General features: G+C 42.7%; 1 protein-coding gene across 6 annotated transcripts in view; it reads right to left on the bottom strand.

The window, feature by feature from the left end:
- Positions 1-17,406, bottom strand: part of TPK1 (thiamin pyrophosphokinase 1) — a 763,520-nt gene that overhangs the window by 479,983 nt on the left and 266,131 nt on the right. The gene's annotated exons all lie outside the window — the stretch shown is intronic.

Here is a 17,406-nt window from a genome sequence, read left to right as displayed (position 1 = left end):
GTCTGGTTTCCTTTAAGGCCTCCTTCACATGGTAGGCTGACGGCTGGGAATTCACTACCTGTCAGCTGCTCCTTGTCAGGGTTCTTGCGAACCGTCAGGGTTCTGTTAATCCCGTCACTAGTATCAAGGGCCGAGCAGCTCCAGGGTGTGAGGTCTAAGTGAGCACGGGTCTTCACCAGCGCACCCGGCAAGGGATAATGGTCCGTCTCCCCTAGTGGGTGGTGGACTACTTTGCTGCCTGGCGCTTACCAGGTCACGACCCCTAGGACTACTGCACCAGTGATGGAAAGAACAGAGAGTTCTTGATAGGGTAACAGGGGATACTGGACCATTGGGTAAGGACAGGCTAACAGGACAGGAAGGCCTAACCAACAGGAAACCCAGGAAGGAACTGGCAAGCAGGAGAAAACCCAGGAAGTGTGCAGACTGATTGGTTCCCGAGAGGCAACGGAGAGACAGGGGGATTCCCTGGTAAGAATCTGACAGCTCGAATCCCAGGAGGGGTACTGACTGACAGGGTACGTCCCGGAGATACTGACAGTCAGAGGTAGTCCTTGGGAAGTGAGCTGACGGGCTAGGAACCCAGGTGGAACAGACAAGGCTGGAGGAAGCCCGGGAGGCTGCAGGCGACAGGAGAGCTCTAGAGGGAACTCGCAGGCTGAGGGAATCCCAGGGAAGCTGCAGATGACTGGAGAGCTCCCTGAGGGAACTAGCAGGCTGAGGGAAACCCAGGGAAGCTGCAGGTCAGGGAGTGACAGAGAAGATCACAGGAAGGGATCAGACAGACAGGGATACAAGCAGGGAATTGACTGGCATTAAAACTGATAGGCAGGGATCCTGTGTTAGGCTGCAGGCAGGTTAGATCAGGCAGACAGGCAGGTGTAGCAAAGGGATTAGCCCCCCCCCCCCCACCAAAAGGTTAACAATTTGGATAGGAGATCCTGGTAGTAAGAGAAGCCAAAAGAGAAACTACTTGGAGGGAAACGGTGACGGAACATGGTGGCTGATGACCAGGGATGCAACAACAAGGAAGTGTGAGAGTGAAGGGATTAAATACTCCACCTCTCAATTAGGGAAGGTTCAGTACCGCCTATGGCCAATGCAATATAAGGGCAGCAGAGGCGTGCGCACGCATAGCAACAGAGAACACGAGCCCCAGGAAGAACGTCAGGCTGGCGTCCTCCGCCATGCGGAGACAGAAGCGAGAAGTACAGTGTGGGACTCGGTGGCTGGAGTGTAACGAGTGATCGTTACACTCTGTCACCCTTACAGGAGTCAGTGCAGGAGCGAGGGGAGGTGAGTAATGAGCGATCGTTGCACTCCTTCTTACCAATTGCGCACTTGCTTAGGCTCGGCAAGGGCATGGTAGCGGCAGCCATCATATTAAGTCATATCTAGGCACAATCTGAGAGAAAGCTAGTGACAAAACTATATAAAACTGTAAAAGCACAGTGGAAGATGTCAGTGCTACATAAATACTAAATAATACAAATCTGAAAAATATGTAAACCCATGTTCTACATATGTGTTATATGTAGAACATGGGTTTATCTCATGTCACTTATAGGTCCAGGTATAAAAGCCAAAGCCACCAATTAAATTAAAAGACTAAATTACAGGTGGTGCATGCGTGACACCAGCATGTTTGGACGGACATGCTGTGAGCTCCACACTGATCGATTGCAATCTTTTGCTAATACTGGTCCCTGTGCCTGCTCGGTGTCAGGATCTCTCCTGTAGCATGTTCTGTCGGTTGCAGTGGAACTGCAACTGAGCAGTTTTGACTTATTTGCTTGCATTCGGTTGCACATTCGCAATAAGTCTCAATGGCCTCAATTCACTAAGATCATGCTGGAGATAATAAGGCAAGAGAAAACTTACCTCCACATGAGAGAGAGTTATCTTATCTCTTCACTCCTTAAGTTACCTCCTCTGTAGTTAAGTTACCTCCTCTGTAGTTAAGTTACCTCCTCTGTAGTTAATTTACCTCCTCTGTAGTTATTTTCACATGCAGTTAATAAACAGCCTGTCTTTAACTCTGGAGTTATTTTAAGGATTGAAGAGTTAACTTAAAGACAGAAGAGTTAACTTTAGGTTTGCCTGAGGTAAAATGTTTCCTGAATACTACATGCCTTATCACCATGGTAACAACTCTAGAAGAGTTATTAAAGACAGGAGAAAAGCTTAGTGAATTGAGGCCATTGTCATTTGCAATCGCTCTGCATTTCAGAGCAGCTCAGGATGCTGTCATTTCTCCTCTTATTGCTTGCTGCAGTTGAACTGCAGCCAGATAGCCCTGGATTTCCTACATGCATGTTATTGCATAATATTGCATGTATTTGTTATGAGAGTCCTTTAGCTAGCAGCTTGTAATCAAGCTGGCTCGGGATTGAGTAATTACCATTCAGCTGTGTGGGAATTTGCATGCCTGCATCCATTGGCTGATGTCGACATAAAAGTCTGCCTCCCATTTCAGACTCCGCCCGACAAGTGTACAGCTCCCTGAGTTGTTGCTGGGTCATTCATGTGAAGTGTATATTGCATTGTTTAATCTTGTTTCTTGCTTGGACGTTTGCTGTATCCGCAGGGATACAGTGAAGTCCCTTCTGATCCTTATAGCTTGGATGCCATCACCACGTTGGTGACTGGTAGTATTTCTTCTTGCCTTGTTCCTGAGGACGTAACTAAAGCGGCAGTGTCCATTAGTTATGCTCCTACAAGTTAGTCTTGTCTATGTCTGTGTGAATGTTTGCCTTCGCTGGGGCAGCGACTAGATTGGCAAAGCATTCCGTCTGTCTGTTGTTTGTCTTGTTAATTGTTATTACTTGTGCTTTAGCTAGTTTCTTGATGAATATATATGCAGATCTGCAATATATATTTATCTGTTAGTTGAGCCGTTTGTTATTTTTCTGAATTAACGTGTATGACCTTAGCCTGTTACCGACTCCGATTCCGCCTAGTCCATTGTACCACAGCCATCTGATCTAACGTGTATGACCCTAGCCTGTTACCGACTATGTCTGTTGTGTATTGTATCACATAGCATCTTGCATGATAGGCGATATCGGAAGCAGAGAGCTGCAGTTGCTCTGGGCAATCTTGCTCCCTTGTTCATTACTCCTGTGTGCCACCTCTTCCATTACCCAGCTACATAGTCTTGAACACACGTTGACTCAGAAAGTATACCCCCCAAGCATTACACGGTAGCTTTAATGTATGTCAACCACCGCAGGACATGAGCTGGAAGCTCGGGAGTCGCAAATCGTGCTCATACAAAGCATCAACACCAGCAGTCAAGCTCACGTCCTGTGTCACACAGACAAGCAAGTCCTTGCTTCTCAAGATGGTGGACCGAACACCACCGACTAAATCTCCCCTCTGTTTTAGCAGCTGTCGAAGCCTGGGAAACCTTTGGCACACAAATACAGTTGCCCAAACATTCTGGTCCACTCTTCACTCCAAACTATTAAAGACCCTACCATGTAATTTTCTCTAGACCCTACAGTGTATTTATTGTGAAATAAACTTGATCATATAGCCTCAGTACAGATTTATGCAGGTTGTGGCATCTTTTACCAGGTGCCACTTAGCAAGGAATAACAAGACATCCTTTTTATCCTATAATATAGGCTGTACCAATATCATCAATACTATGATCTAAGAATTTCTTAGTAAAGCTACATTATATGTTAGAAACAAGGTGTTTTGGTGCTACAGCATCAGAAGTAAAGGGGGAAGCATCGACCTGCATTGGCACAGCATGCTCTGAGTGAGGACGTCTATTATGGAAAGGAAGAGAAGGAGAAAGGTTGGCACTGCAGTTTTCTGCTTTATTTGACATTGTGCATAATATATGTGTCACAGAATGTACATGGCAATTATGATGGTGCACCTGCAAGTAGCAGTGTCAACCTTTCTCCTTCTCTTCCTTTCCATGAAAGCTACATGGTAGGTTGCAAAGTTTCCAGGCCACTTGAAAGGACTGGATCTCCAAACTTGAAGTTCTCGGTTTTAGGCCGCTGCTACACTTCTCCTAGGTATTAAAGCCTCTACTGATGAGTCCATCCTAAGAAGAACCCTATTTGAACTGACTAATTTTTACATTACAAAATCAGGCATTCCCTTACGTAAACCTCTAGCATACATACATGATCCAAATGATCTCTTCATATGTTTCTAACAGCGATCCAGAAATCAGGTATGTATTCAACCAACAGTTTATTTTTATGGTTGCTATAGGAGTCTCACTTATATACTCTATTTTCCCTATACCTATTTATTCTCTTGTTCTCCCTCCCCTCTGTATCACTTATTTATGTGATGCTGTGATATACTTACTGTACCTATAAGATATATATATGTATATATAGTACAAACTTATTATACAGCTTTCAATTTGAACCCTTGCATGGGTATACAATAACAAGCGTGGTGCTATATTCTGTTATTCCACTCACCAAAAAAAAACCTTTTGAAACAAAGATTAATTTATAGTGTTAGAAAGGGAAAGAGAGGGTCCAAGTGTGATTTGTTAGTTAAAAGTTGAAATAGTATATTACTAAAATAGTCTAAATCACTGAAACTGCTGTAGTTGTCAATGAAAATATCTGTTCTCGTATCTGTATACACTTAGTTTATATTATTCAGGTTTATGTCAGGTTTCTTATAAGAAATAACATTCATTAAATATTAATAAACATTAGAAAACAAAGATACAAAATGTTTCACATCTAAAAAAGCATTAAAAATACACAAGGCACAGCAAAGCAAAGACGTTTTTAATCACTGGGTTCTAGTACAAGAGGTCACATGAAGGCACAGAACAAGTGTTGATGATATCAGTTGCTAACACCTTAGAGACTCACAGCTGGAGAACATGAGATTGCTTGACAAGCTGAAGCCACTGTTTACAAGTCTTTATGAAGCTTAGACTTTAAATCTATCTTTGTCGATATTATCCAGGTTACTGGCAGAACAGATTTTCTAGTGAAAAGCATGTTTGGGAAAGGACATTTCAAATAAATCAAAATGACCAAGACACAACCAATGGGGAGGGATATGAATATATTCCCACTTATAGGAAATAATATTATTCAGGTAAACTTGATTTTTTACTGTCATCATTAGGAAGAGTTCCTAATCTCTCTCTACTTTCTCTCCAAATGCCTGGAATTATAAGGTTTCAGGGGAAAACGAGACAAGAATTTTACACATTTCTGTTATATTAATAATGGTTTTCCTGTTCAACAAATTTTTTTACTTTTTCATTTGTCAATCATAAAAGTTTTATACAACAAATTTCGTATCACTTTAAAGGAGAAACCTTTTCTACAAATGTGGATCTGCATAAAGGTGGCCACACACGATACAATAAAATGATCCGATTTTACGGCAATTCGATAAAAACGATCGTATCTCCCGAAAAAAATCAAAAGCTTTTTTTTTCATTCGACTGAAAAATCCGATCGGATTTCCCGTTTTCTTCGATTTTTATCGATCCGGAATGCCAGATATTTTTCTTCAATCTTTCTAAAGATTGTATGGTGTGTGTTGGATTGTCAATTTCATCATAATTTTTATCATAATTGGGAAAAAATTGAACACGTGTGTAGTACATTGGTCAGATTTTTGAAATGTTACAATCAGTCAGAAAAATGTATTGCAATTCTTAAATTGAACAGATATTAAAAAAAATTGTATGGTGTGTGGCCACCTTAAGACTGGTGCAATATATTTGTGATCGGAAGGAAATGATCATTGCATCAATCGTTTCTTGTCGACTGACACCATCCAACACTATCTAAATTGATCGTAAGGTCAATAGTTTACTAAATTGTATCGTTAATTGGCACCTTCGTTAAATACATACCAAAGCAGCTTACAATAAATGCAAGGAATGACAGTTCTCTATGTTGGTAGTACACTATAGCTAGTTAAAAGACAATTTGACCCTGCAGTAGTACTGTGCCTAACCAATTTGTACACAAACTTCTACCTATGTCACTCAGTTCAGCAGCACCCAAGGAATGCAATCTATAACAGTTCTGCACAGCACACAATGCACAATGTATATATCATAGTTGTAAGTTTGTAAAACTGACCTAACGACAACTATGTCTTTTTGAAGCATTAACTTCTCTCCCTGACCCTGATATGCAATTCAGTTTATCTCCTAAGTTTTCTCCTAGGAGATATCTCATTTTCTATTTAGAATAATTTGGCACTTTGCAAATGAAAAAGTAACAAAATTAGGTTAAAAAGTACTAAAATTATTTTAAGTATTTTCTTGCTTGCTGGTGATTTAACCTCCCTGGCGGTATGATTATTTCCAGATTTTTTTTCCAAAAGCGGTGCAATTTTTTTACAAACTTTCAGACCATAAAAATCATACCGCTTGATAGATCTGCGGCAGCCCTGCAGATTCCACATGTCCGATGGATCCACCTCGAGATTACTGCTCAGAGCTGCAGATTTCGGTCCCGAGCCTGACTCGGGGTTACCGCTAGGCATTGACAAGTTTGAATATATCACGTAGAAGAAAACTCAGGAGAAAAAAGTTAATTGCATATGGGTCTCTGTCTCTCTACCTCCTGTCACACAGACAACAAAAAAGGAGAGATAAACCGCACCCTCCATCCCCTTTATGCATGTGCTGGGATCTCTTCTTATTGGCTGCTGGAGCTTGTTGTCCTTACTAGGAGCAAATGATTTGCTCAGCAGAGGTCCAATCGAAACTTTGGTATGCAAGAAAAGCCCGATTTGTAATTCCAATTATCGCTTGCTCATTCCTAGACTGTAGGAATGAAGCCTTTGCCGTTTCATAATGTCTGAAGGAGTTGTGGCAGATTTAGCTATTTAATGAAATCTCAGAATGAGCGAACTGCTAGCGAAACTCGGGGAACTTCATTCATTTTGAAAAACCTCTTGCCACAAACGCTGCCTACAGCACTACTGAAACAAAGTAGACGCCATTACGTTCTATTAGCCCAGGCTATGTATGGTCCAGTTCTGGGTGACAAAGTTAGTCCATTCCCCTGAAGTACTTCTTTAAAAATTGAATTCTTTAATACTCTTTGCAGTCAATAGTAACCATAATTTGTTTATAGCTAATAATGACACGCGCAGTAAAAAAAACTTTGAGAATGAATTCATTTCTAATTGTATCTGTCACTAGTAAAATGAACAGGCATGCCTTTACAACCATACATTTGATTTGTTAATTAACCTATCTGCTACTTCACAGGCATATATAAAATACATGAAAACAGCTTGGAAGCCCTTTGGCATTCGGGATATTAGAGATGATCAGTACATAATATTTTAATAACATGGTGTTCTCAGCAGTGCACTATTATACTTCACACAGGAGGGGACACCTGCCAATGAGTATTCTCATATGCTTAACATTAACTTTATGTATCAGAGGTATTATTTAAGCCTGGAATGGATCTCTGGAGACAATTATAGCACCAGCCATCAGTTCTAGTCACTTTATACTTATCCCCATGAGGTATGCGGTAAAACATATTACAGCAGAATGCTAAAATTTTTACAGCAGGCAGCAAAAATAAATTTAAAAAAGGACATTTGCTTCAGATTTTGCAGTGATCAGAGTGGTACTGTATCATGTGCCATATACTTCACGTTTTCCTATTCATTACTATTTAATCACATCATAATACCTTTCCTTCAGTTTTAATTAACCTTTCCAAGGGAAGTAAGTGACCTTGGGCGCTGGTATACATTTCAGATGATATTAGGCTGTCAGGAAACATTTTATCTTATATACTTATATAATGAATACAAGTTTAACTGTTTCACATCACTTTTCTCCTTTCTGAAATGCAACTGGACTGCTTCAGACACTGTGGCCCAGTACAAGTAAAAAATGCATTAAAGTCCCAGTTCAGGATGTTGTGTGGAATGCATCATAATTTGCAATGCACATAAAGCATATTTTGCAGTTTCATTGTTTATTACTTGGTATGCAAACTGGCTTCCTGTGTGAATATGAATTGCAGTTACGTTAGGCTGAGTAGCAGTCTGTGAAGTGTCCAAACTCCTCCGTTCATCCCATCATCACCCACAGGAAGTAGTCAGGGAGGAGCTGTGAGGTGGCCAAATAATCTTTCAATTAAAGCTGTAGGAGAAAGAATAAGGGTGCATACACACATTCAATTTTGATTGGCAAATCACTGATTCATTTTTTGTCAGACACTTGCAGTGCGCTAAAGGATGATCCAATGGTCTCTGATCCATGCTTTAACAGACAACTGAAGTGAGAGGGTTATGGAGGCTGCCATATTTATTTTCTTTTAAACAATACCATTTGCCTGGCAGTCCTGCTGATCTATATGGCTGCAGTAGTGTCTGAATAACACCAGAAACAAGTATGCAACTAATATTGTCAGATCTGACAATGTCAGGAACACCTGATCTGCATATGCTTGTTCAGGGTCTATGGCTAAAAGTATTAGTGGCAGAGAATCAGCAGGATGCCAGGCAACTGGTACTTCTTAAAAGAAAATAAATATGTCAGCCTCCATATACAGAATACAGAATACTTTATTTCGCCAAGTACAACGGGGGTTGTACCCGGAATTATTTTTGGCACATACAGGGTTGGCGATGGTACAGTAACAAGCACATAGATGAGAATGCAGGTGAAAATACAGATGAAAATACACAGGGTAGTCATATAGGGGGACCGTTTGGGTGCTATGTTGAGCGGAGCTGCCGCAATCTTTGTGTGGCGCTCAACTGCTCTGCAGCACATTTGGACGCCCCGCAGTATGCTATTGAACAAGAAGATGGAAGAGAGAGGTCAAAGAAATAAAAAAAGATAATAGAAAAAGAAAAAAAGAAAATAAAAGTGGTAGCCAGTGAGTCCAAGAGTTCCCTGGGGGATGGTAATAACTGCCCCGGTCTTGCATACCCCATTCCTAGGCAGAAGGTCCGTGTTGGTGCAGACTCCATCAGAGCAGCCAGGGGCAGAATTGGTGGCATGGGTGCCCGGGCATGCGGCATTTGCAGGCAAAAAAATTCATGGGACCGGCCCGATGGGAACGCCGCTGCGACCTCCATGAGCGGGCCCGCAGTGAATTGGCCGGCAGGGCGACAAGGACGATTGGAGAGCTGCCTATGCAGCTGCAATGATGAAGCCAGGCAGCGTGAGGTTGACTCCCGCCGACAGCGGCAGAACAAGGCCACCGATGGTGGCGTTACACAGTCCCCGACTCCCCAGCACAGGCCCGCATCGGCAGCAGGAGTGTTGTGCAGCAAGAGGCTGAGCGACGGAGTGTCCTGGATGGCGGTCGGCGGTAGAGTGGCATGACCTGAAGTGATCTCCCCATGTGATGTGCTGGGCCTCTCCAAACCGGCGCCATGAGGGGGTAGCGGTGGTGGGCCGTGTCCTGATAAGAGCCGCCATCAGGTCGGAGCTTCTCCCACGTGGTACGGAGAAGCCGCCGCTGGAGCCGAAGTCGTGCATCACCTGCCGAGATTGGACTGCAAGCCGCCGCTGATCCGATGTCCTGGGGTTTGCTGCTGCAGAGTGCAGAGGAGCGATGGAAGAGTACCGGTGGAAGAGCACATGGCCGCTGCTGGAGCTCTCATGGCCGCTGCTGGAATTGGAGTCGCCCCGCTTAGTAAGTCGGGACTGGGCTTGTGCTGGAGTTGCCAGACATCTCAATTTGTCGGGCTTCCCTTGGGTGAGCCAGGAGGCGGCTAGACCAGAGGACCAGGCTGGGAAAGTGAGGAAAAAAGTGGTTACTAGCCAGAACCCCTGTGGCCGTGGTTACCTATCCAGGCGCCATCTTGTATACTGTATATCACTCTTACTTTAGTTGTCCTTTAAGCCTAGTACATAACTTCTATTTTGATTAGCCAATCCCTAACCAATTTTACAACCTCCATGTAGTATGAGAGTTTACCTTCTCAATTTGTCCATAGCATTCAAAATCTGTAGACTTTCATACTAAATGAAGGTGGTAAAATTGGCCAATCAAATCTGGATGCTGCAGTTGCTGATCTGAATAAAGTTATGCTCTGTGAGCACATTCTAGCCAAGATTAAAAACACCTTGCCTAACTTTTATAAAACTTGGAGTTTTTGGATTGACTTGCAAGATAATGAAGGCTTGTCGTATGTCCAACATTCCTTCTAATCCTCTGATCATTGAGGCTTTGCCTTCTAGCAATACTCTTTGGTTTCTTATGAGCTGCCCCTGGAGACATGTATATTTACTGTTAATAAGGCATGAAGACTTTTTACTATGGTTGTTCTTCCCTGTTTGTTTCCCTCCCCCCATACCCTTAAGGCCCATACACACGGAGTACGGCCATCGCCACAGCCACATGGCACACGCGTGTTGCGGCGACGGTCGCCCGTGTGTATAGCGCGCACCCCGAACCGTCGCCCGTCGGAGCTGTCGCCAGGCGATTGACATGTTCAATCGCCGGCTACAGCTGTCGCCGCGACTTCGCCGGAACTGTCGCTAGTCCCGCGTGAGTATGCGGGCTAGCGACAGGAGACCTCTGCGAGTGAATGGAGCATCCGGCCGGGGGATGCTCCATTCACAAACAGCTTCTGCCGTGTCTCTGCCTTTCTGGTGAGACATGTGGACAGCTGTCGCTGGCAGGGAGCTGTCGCTCCCTGTTCGCGTGCGCACATGCTACGGGGGACAGTTGTCCCCCGTGAGTATGTAGCTTAAGACAGATAGGTAAACTGATGTGGTGGCTGATATGCCCTTATGGGTATTATCAGCTTGCAGGCTTTTGTCCCTCTCAGACCAGGGACCAGGTCAGAAGCAGGCTCTTTGTCCAAAGGGATCCTGTGGCTTGAAGCAGGATATCAGGAGCAGCTGTCTGGTTTGTAGCCATTGGTGTCCCAGCACTGGCTGTAACACCAGAGCTGTAGGTACCTGTGGGCTGTATGGGACTCAATCCCTTAGCAGGGAGAGTCTCCTTCCTGAACAGTTAGCAATCCACACACTGCTCTGTTCAGATACACCACAGCAGTAGCACTGAGGTGGCTGAAAGAAAGCACAGGAGACTCGTGCTGGAAGTAACTGGTTCTTTAATTAATGTAACAAATACAACTAGTTTCAGGAGGCCATTCCTCCTTTCTTCAGGCAAACAGTTGCTACATTGTGATGATCCAATTTAATTGAAATTGAACAATAAAAATCTCAACATCATAATTAACTTTTCGAGCCATCACAAGGAATGCAGATCTATACTGGAGAAACATTGGAATCTTTTACTCAATGACTCAATGACTCAATGACAATTCGTAACATTTTAGCACCCAGCAGACTCAAAAATATGCAAGTACCACACCCCACCAAAAATACTTCCCAAAGTCTACTCGGAAACTTTCCATGCAACCAAAGGAAATGCTTATGTTGCAAAAGCATACAAAAAGACCAAAAAAGTTTTAACTCCAGAGTGAATAACAAAACTTGGCCCATTTACCAATACCTTACATGTAAAAGCGACTATGTAATCTACCTGTTAGAGTGTCCGTGCGGCCTACAATATATAGGCCGCACCAAACAACCGCTTCACAAGCGCATAAATAAGCATAGAGAGAACATTAAAAAAGGATGCGCAAAACAGTGTCTCAAAACATTTCGAGAGGGACAAATGCCTGCAAGCTGATAATACCCATAAGGGCATATCAGCCACCACATCAGGTGAGATCTGTCTACGACCGGCTGGTCTCCCTTTTATCATCAGTCTTCTGAGTGCGCACTTTTTGTGTTTTTTCCCCTACCTCATGACCTTTATAGACCCCATACCCTTAGACTCAACTGGCAGAGGTGTATTACTCCCTTGAGCCTAATCCTGATATATTTTCCCACCACTATACTTACTGTATATACTTAATTTTATAGTAGCATGTCCTGGCATATTGTTCATTATGATTCCCCTGCGTGGTATACTGTTACAATACTATTTGTGATCATCCGACTCCGACTCCTCAGTTTAGGATTCCACAGACTCAGACTCCTCTAATTTGCATATAGCAATCTTGTTGATTGAAAGTATGTAACTTAAAAGGCATTTCATCACTGCCAAAGCTTAGGATTTTAAAGCTATATTAACCACTTAGCAACCCTTGCCACGCTTATCTACGCCCCTTTAAAATTCACCTGGGGCACAGGGGCATAGATAGGCATCTCCTGTTTAATTTCCCGCTGTGAGCGTTCGCGTGCGCGATCGCGTGCACGCGGATGCGCGGTCGCGTGCACGCGGATTTGCGGTCGCGATCGGCACCCGCTGGTCAGCCAATCAAAGTGCTTACAAGTTTGAATGAACACTGCCAAAGCCAATGGCAGTGCTCATTCATTCAGATTGTGTGTAAACACTGAATCAGTCACTATGCTGTTACAGTTACTGAGATCACTCGTGAGAGGATCTCAGATAACTAATACTGCATTAGTGAGTGATCAGCATCAGTTTTTTTTTTAAATAAATTTTACCCCCATTAAGCCCATTAACCCTTGCCTCCCTAAAATGTTAAAATTGCTGTGGTTTTTAGGGGAAAAACCCTGTGGTAGAGAAGTGGTTAAAGCGGAATATAACCCTGCATTTCAACTTTGCTCTAAAACATTATTTACAGCATATTATATGCAAAAAGCATTTTTTTTTTTACTAGACCAGCATTGGAAGGGTTAAACACAGAGGTTTTAAGTTCCGTGCAGACATTCAGATAGTTACATTCTATTTAGTTAGTGTGTAACTGTTTATCAATAGATACATCTCTTTGGCTGTCCTCCAAGCTCCTTCTCAGTGAGAGAGATGAGTCACAATAAACACATATTTGTAAACAAAAAGTATCTAACTCAAGTTCGGATTCGTCTGCACAAATCTCTAGGGACTTTAAAACCCTGTGTAACCCTTCCAATGCTGGTCTAGTAAAAAAAAAAAATGCTGGTTGCATATAATATACTGTAAATAATGTTTTAGAGCAAAGTTGAAATGCAGGGTTATATTCCGCTTTAAGATGGCATCTTCTTTTGCAAACAAACAGCTGCTGTCCAGGAAATTAACTCTCTACCCTATTGGGTACCCCAGCCTGTCATTGCCAATGCGAATGCCCCAGAATGTTGGCTGTTTAATATGATTCATTGGACCCACATATCAGCTGGGTTCTGGTACACAGATCTGCACCAAAATCTATCATTAGCATAGGGGCCCCTCTAGGACATTGGCTTTGATGCTGGCAGAAGGGCTTAAAGTTAATCTCCAGACTAAAAATCTACTCAGCAGAACTAAAAAGGCGTGGTGTTTCTTTAACAGTTTCACAGCATCAGAACTTTGTTTTTCTTACCAAAGCATCATTTTTAGCTGCATTTTTAGCTAAGCTCCATTCATCAAAGAAAACTGCCCAGGCTTTTTTTCCCCCCTGATGCTGTGCAAAGCATGATGGGATTTCCTTTGTTGTTATTCACGTTGCCTAGCAACTGGGAGGGGTGATCAGGACACAGGACAGTTGGAACTGTGTCTCATGCTCCCTGTCACCTCCTTTCAACCAAAAAGATGGCTGTCCTCATGAAATCACAAACATTTACCTGTTCTTTTAAAACAGGGTGGGTAAGAGATTATAGTACCTATTCATTTTAATTAACATAACTATTGTAACTTAATGACAGAATGTTTGTTTAAGCTGAAGTTCCTCTTTAACCCACATGTCCAACAGACACTAATAATCTTGTTTATTTTGGGATGCTGTTTTAGCCACTCGCTAACTGAGTTTTGAGCCTACATGCCTTTAAATGTTTCTCATTGGAAAAAAAGTAGCAGAGAAAACCTTTTTGTGATGAGCTGCAAGCTTACTCAGAATTGCAGAGCTTCCTTGAAGTTTCTTGCAGAGCCCCTGATGAGTTCCCTTGGAAATGAAACGCGTAGGGCGGAGCCACGGGCTGACTTCATCCAGTGCTGCGTAATATGTTGGCGCTTTAGAAGTACAATAAATAAATAAAATAAATCTAGAACTAATAAGCACAGCATCCAACCACATGAATGGGGTAAGCACCATCAAAGTAAATCAAACAATATAATCAAATGCAATAAGCTGTTACTCCAACTACTATGGATAAACCATCAGCTGGTGTGCAGAAAGGATCAATATATCAAAGACCATACAATTAGAGAAAAGTAGATCCTTTAAGAACCACACCACCCATGCTAGAAGAAAGTAATAATCAGTTTTATTACACCACGCAAATGTTAAAAACATTTAAAAGGAAAATATGGCTTGCAGGAATACCAAATCAATCATGTTTACATAAAAATAGTGTACAAAACCTCCCCCTGTATACATCAAAATATATGCTAAATAGCACTCCATACAAATGCCCGGGTAAGTGCAGAACCAAGAGTGAACCAAGCCTTGTGAGAAACGGTAAGGAGCCCAAAGGTTTGGAATGTGCACAAAGTATAGTGATATCATGATCAGCCCCGAGTCCAAAAAGATATCCCACAGTGCAAATGTATTGAAGAGAAAGCAACAGAGCTGCAAAAAGAACTGCAATGTGAAGCGAGAGAGAGCGGCAGGTCCGCTGCTAGTGACAGAGCTGTGGGTGTAATACAGCCGCAGGAGTTGAACAGGTGTGGGGAGAGTGAAAGGACTTACCGAGGCAGAGGAGATGGGGAAAGCTTGTATGACCTGCAAGCATGCCGTCGCGATTTGCCGACTAGTGGCTTCTCTCGGGGCACCGGAAGACTAATAAGCACAGCCACAGCGTGTCACATGTGTTTCGAGTGGGTTGGCGCTGACGGCGAGCGGCACCCACGACGCAACTGTCCGTTACAATATACAGATGCCACTGCTGTGCAGCACCTTTGCATGCTTACCCTGTGTGGGAGTCTTTAACTTTTAAACGGTTTTATCTGAACTTTTAAATAAAATCAAGTTACACTATAGAGGCTCCTCTTTCTTAAAGTGTCTGCCGTGTGAAGAATCATTGGATAATACTGAACAACGCGGAGGGTGATCGAGGTAGGTCGGAGGGTCACTATAAGTGCCCTCCAACGCACTGTCTGACTCACTGAGTCCAACTGAGTGGGGAGTTATTCTGTGTTGGGGGGTGCCACCCACAATCATTTGATTTGACCGGTATGCTACTGCAATAGAAGGGAAAGCTGCACATTCTGTTACCTTTATGGACTTTGATGTTAGGATAATCCTACATAGTGGACTGGTGGTAATTTTCCTAGGTGAAATTATTTACTACAGCGCAGTATATTGGCTACTATTAGCCCCATTGAATGAGTAAGGTATATTCATTCTAATGATGCTTTAGAATGCTTACTGACAGTTGTCTACAGTAGTGGTACAGTCTTTGACTTTTCTACTGATTATCTGCCTTGCTGCTTGCCCAGAGCTCAGTCTCTTATGTTGATCCTTTTGCCTAACAATCCTGTACCATGCACAGAGTTCTACTGTTAAAAACCGAGATCCCGCCAACCATACCTGACCCATCTCCCTGATCTGAAACATCAATAAACATTGTTTATAGTTCAGCAAAGAAATTCTAAACAAACAAAAATCTGCAAAGAATTCTGTTTAAATACCGCATAAGAACCGACATACATATTAACTTCACTTGAGGCCAAAGCTTTTTAGTATAATTATCCTGGCAGATAAAAAGGCACATTATTTTGTCACAGGCAGAGAATTCTATAGTTTAGATACAACTCTCATTTATACTTGATTTATGATACAAACTAAAAGTATTTATGGGACGGAATATTATCTCCCTATTGAAGGGTGAATGATAAACAGAAATTTTACAGCAATTAATGTTATTGTTTGTTCATAAACAAGAGCACAAACATAAATGAAGAACACATTAGCAGTGTTCTAGCAATTCCAAAAGTGATTCTGATGACAGAAAATGCTGCTATATTCACAGCTTTATAATTCATGGGATTTTATCACCGCTTGGTATTTACTATCTTCATTTATTATTTTATACCCATATATTTTACGTAAAACTGCATATATAAGAGAGTAGCTGGAGATCGCAGGTGTGATTGGCTCACTGTTCACGATGTCTGTCAAAAATGGTCTTCTCATAAATCTGAATGGCAATTTCCACTCTACATCATACCTGAACTCTATCTGCTAATTAAGAACCAAGCAACCTATTAAATATGAGATGGTTAGTTATGGCATCATTATTTCCAGTGCATCATCATTTTAAGTATAATGATGTTTTTAATATGGAGGATAAATACCAGAATTGAACTGGCAATTTGCAAAAAAACTCTCATATCTTGTCCTGATCTAGATTGTTCCTGTAGTGTTTCATATCCTATTTCCTATACTTTTCAGTGCACACCATAATCATATGCTGCATTGATTATTTTAACATCCTTGTCAGGGTTCTATTGATCTCGTCACTGGTGATAGATATCAGTCCCAGGGCCTGAAGTCTAAGCGACCACGGCCAGCGCACCCCACAAGGGATGATGGGCTGTCACACCTAATGGATAGTGGACTACTTTGCTGTCTGGTGCTCACCAGGTCATGACCCCTAGGACTACCCCACAGAGAACAGAAGGGGTGCCTTGCCGATAGGGAAGGAGTACAAAACAGGACTGACTAATGAAACTAATAGAACTAGACAAACTAACAGTGCAGGATAGTGCGGATGGGACAGGGGAAGCTGGACAAATACCAGAGGTATTGGAAAGTACAGACTAGAAGAGACAGCCTGAAGGGAACAGGCTGGGCTTTACTGACAGGACCCAGACTGGTGTACAGGGCAGATGGGTAGTGACAGGGTACACAGACAAGACAATACAAGGCAGGCTGATGAGTTTGATACAGGACAGACTAGCAGGTAAAAAAAACAGACAGACCTACTAATGACAGGCAGGTAGACTGGCAAGGGTAAGGGCCCGTTACCACTACTGTGGCGTGATTCCGACGCAGGAAACGTGTGAACGAATCCGCATGCGGTTGCGGATTTGTTCGCGTTTGTATGCAGATTTCCACGCTGAATTGTTCGCGGTTTGCGCTATGCAATTTTAAGCATGTCAATGCCGGTATGCATTGACATGGGTTTTTAAACGAAAACGCATGGAAAACCAAAAGACTAAAACGCTTGCAATTTTCCTATTCATTACATTACCGACAAATCTCAAAGAATTTTTTATGCACAACAAACCGCACAGAATTCCGGACAAGTGGAAACAGGCCCATTTACTATAATGGGTTATGCAAATCTGCATGCAGAAAACGCATCCAGATTCGCTGTAGTGGAAACAGGCCCTAAGGCAGACTGGCAGACAGACAGGAACAGACAGGCTAGGGACAAGCAGGCGGATCTGCAAGTTTTAATATAGGGACAGCATGGACACGCCGCGGCTGATTGGACAATGCAACGGCACT

The sequence above is a fragment of the Hyperolius riggenbachi genome, chromosome 5 (assembly GCF_040937935.1).
Source record: "Hyperolius riggenbachi isolate aHypRig1 chromosome 5, aHypRig1.pri, whole genome shotgun sequence".
Classification (NCBI taxonomy): Eukaryota; Metazoa; Chordata; class Amphibia; order Anura; family Hyperoliidae; genus Hyperolius; species Hyperolius riggenbachi.
This window is presented reverse-complemented; position numbering and strand designations above follow the sequence as displayed.